This window comes from Sorex fumeus, unplaced genomic scaffold (genome assembly GCF_029834395.1).
Source record: "Sorex fumeus unplaced genomic scaffold, SorFum_2.1 ptg000095l, whole genome shotgun sequence".
Lineage (NCBI taxonomy): Eukaryota > Metazoa > Chordata > Mammalia > Eulipotyphla > Soricidae > Sorex > Sorex fumeus.
The window spans coordinates 12,091,511-12,095,442 of NW_026606152.1; positions in this window are offsets into that span (position 1 = coordinate 12,091,511).

The window sequence follows — 3,932 nt, forward strand, 5'->3', positions numbered from 1 at the left end:
CTGTTTCTGCATAGTCGATATTTGTATTGATAGGACAGATAAACTGATTGTGCTCCCAAGGTGGGTTGGGCTACAACTATCAATATGACAAGAGTATCCAAAGGCAATATAATGGCATAACTGATCCACACAATTGAGTGGGAGACATGAGAGGGAGGAGGGTTGATGGGTACACTGGTGATGGGGGTGGTGTTAGAATTATGTCCATGAGAAACCACTGGTTTTGTAAACCATACCTTTCCTCCCCTGATCCGAGCAGACTTGGAGATCTTAGCCCCGGGACCCGCATGCCTTTGTTCCTCTGCCGGTACCTTCATGCATGTGGAGAGTGGTCTCAGCATGGTGGTGGCTGGTTCTGGAGGTCTTCGGCTGCCAGAGCCCTGGTCGGGCTGAGCATCCTCCACCCAGATCTTCCATATTCCAGTAGGCAGGGGTCACACCCACCAACTGGCCCCCTGGCGCCGTATAATCCCATCAACGGCCAAGACTCAGAGACTATAAAACCCAGCTCCTGGAAGAGAACAGCACAGAGTCTCCTGCCCCCGTGTCTGGCTGTCCTTGCCAGGGCCCCTTGGAGGGGAGCAGGTTGAGTTTCCCTCCCCGCCCGACCAGGGCTCTGGCATGAAGGTACCGGCAGAGGAACAAAGGCATGCGGGTCCTGGGGCTGAGATCTCCAAGCCTGCTCGGATCAGGGCTGAGCATCCTCCACCCAGATCCTCCAAATTCCAGTAGGCAGGGGTCACACCCACCAACTGGCCCCCTGGCACGTGTAATCCCATCAACAGCCAAGACCCAGAGACTATAAAACCCAGCACCCGGAAGCACGCAGCTGCATTTGCAGCCGCGCAACATCTTATCTCATTCTTACTTGGACAAACCGGCAGGGTACTGAATGTAACCTGCCCACACGGCAGAGTCTGGCAAACTCCCTGTGGTGTACCCACAAATACCAGTAACAATGATGGGTCTCATTCTCCTAATCCTGGAAGAGCCTTTAATACGGCACTTTTTAAAAAATCTCAGGGCTAGGACGAAGTAGACATTACTGGGGCCTGCTCAAGGCAATTGACAAACAACAGGATGGTCCTGACCTGATCGTGATTGTGATCGTGACGTTCCCTCCCCAAAGCTGAGGAAGAGGTAATGGGACATTGGTCTTTTCAATCAAGCCTGAATCTACACCACTAATTGTTCCCAGTTCGGATGGACTCAAACTCCATAGTGACATCAACTGATTCCTTATGATGGATCCTTTTATAATATGTGTATATTATATATTCATTCTATTTCTATGAGGGCTGGAGTGATAGATAGCACAGTGGGTAGGGCGTTTGTACATATTTTAGTCCTGACTGAAAAAGAAGAAAGAGCAGGAAGAAAAGGGTATCTTGGGTTCCAGACCTGGGGACCACTCTAAACTTAAAGAGAGATGTAAGAATGGGGTGGTGACACAGTTGTTGCCATGCTGATTCACCCACCAAACATGCTCTATGGATTCCAGACTAACACTCCAAGGAGAAGCACACCAAGCAGCTAAAATTCATAGAAACTCCAGTCCTCAGAGCTGAAAACTCTGGGGCACCCTTAGGACGTGAGCAGACAGAGTACCGACCCTGTTGAAGCCCCAGCAGCAGCACCCACAGCCCTCCATTGCAGCCACACCAAGGACTCAATGCAACCACTTTACAAATATTCTCTACAGAGACACAGATTGCAAATGACTTCACATACCCTGGTGCCCAGGCTAGAACGCAAGGGTCTTCTCAGAGTAGGTGTGGGGGCCTCTCTTTTCACAGCCCTCACCCACTTCTGGAAGCCCTGACAGCTATGCCCTTCTTCAACAACCACCGCCATCAACCCCTTGGTTAGGACCAAAGATCCCGAAGTCTCTGGATTGTGTAGCTGCACATGTGGCTGCAAAACACCACCTTCTACTGAAATTCAAGTAGAAGCACACCAAATTGAATGGGAAAGTAACATAGAAGCCAAGTAAGCTCAATAAATGAAAGTAATAACAGAAGATTCAACTAGCAACAAACAGCTTAGTAAATCCTTGGATAAGGAACTAATTCCATGAGCAGTTAGAACAATTTTCACATAAAAATTTAATTTGTATTTATTGAATTTAGTATTGGAGCTATAGTTTCAACTTAAGAATTGTGTCAATAGTGTGGCCTTTGTCTTCATTATAAAAAGAAGCATGGAGACAGAGAGACAGAGAAAAAAATTGCCTGCCATAGAGGCAGGTTGGTAGGGGGTGGTGGCAGAGGGATACAGGGGTCATTGGTGGTGGAGAGATGGGTGTTGGAACATTGTATGACTGAAACCTGATCACAAAATCTTTGTAATTGTATCTCACAGGGATTAAATAAAATAAAAATAGATAAAAAATAAAGATGTGTGGAAAAGATAGAAAACAACAATGACAACAACAAAAAATATATTTTAATGATCTTTCTTTTAAAGTCCTCATGTTTGGGTGTGCTGTTCTCTATTAGAAATGGACTAACACAATGAACTTTTCTAGTGAAGCTTTCTTTCTTATCTCTTCTCCAGGAAAGATGAAAATAGGGCAAAATGAACATTTCTACACAGCCATGAAAAGTGGATTTTCTTTCTTTGATCGGTGATTTCATCTTTCATGGGTGCTAGCTTCAAGACGTTTTTTGAATCAATTTTGAATAAATTTTGTAAGACTGAAATGCAATTGGTGATTTAATAAAAAAAGAGAGAGAAAATGTGTACATCAAAAAATAATAATACATATGGCAATATTTAACTAAAAAGAATCTTTTTCTGGACATTGTCAAAAGAGTTAACATGCAATTGATGCCTTAAATAAAAAATGAATTGGGGAAAAATTTTATTAAATAACCATAAGCTACAGTTACAAAACATTCATGTTTGAGTTTCAGTCATATAATGATTGAACACCCATCCCGCCACCAGTGTACATTTTCCACCACAAATATCCCCAGTATAATTCACCCCTCTCTCCTTGCCTTTGTGGCAGACATTTGCGCTCTTACTCTCTCTACTTATGGGTATTATGGTTTAAAATACAAATTACAGATAAAGAGAGGCCATCATGTTTGGTACTTTATCTACTTTCAGCACACATCTCATATCCTGAGTGATCCTTCCAACCATCATTGACTTAGTGATCCTTTGTCTATCCCAGCTGCCTTCTGACACAGTTCATAAAGCAGGTTTCCAACTACAAAGCAATATTCCTGGCCCTTCTATCTACTGTCCTTGAGTGTTAGTCTCATATTATGTTATTTTATATTCCACAAATGAATGCAGTCATTCTGTGGTCTGTCCCTCTCTTTCTGACTCATTTCACTTAGCATGATACTCTCTATGACCATCCATTTGTAAGCAAATTTCATGAGTTCATCTTTCCTAACAGCTGCATAGTATTCCATTGTGTAGATGTGCCAAAGTTTTTTTAACCAGTTGTCTGTTCTTGGGCACTTGGGTTGTTTCTAGATTCTGGCTGTTGCAAACAGTGCTGCAATGAACATACAGGTGCAGATGTCATTTTTACTGTGCTTTCTTGCACCCTTGGGATATGTTCCCAGAAGTGGTATTTCTGGGTCATATGGAAGCTCAATTTCCATATGAGCACTTTTTAAGGAATGCCCATGTTGTTTTACAAAAAGGCTGGACCAGTTGGCATTCCCACCAACAGTAAAAAAAGAGTCCCTTTTTCCTCACATCTGTGCACTGGTTGTGTGCACTTGATATGTGCCAATCTCTGTAGTGTGAGTTATCTCATTGTTGTTTTGATTTGCATCTCCCTGATGATTAGTGATGAAGAGCATTTTTATGTGCTTTTTAATTTTAAGCAAATTTGAATATCTGAAGATACCTAGGAAGAAAAAAATAACAAAAAATAAAGCTTTTAAAAAAGCAAAAACCATAGGGGG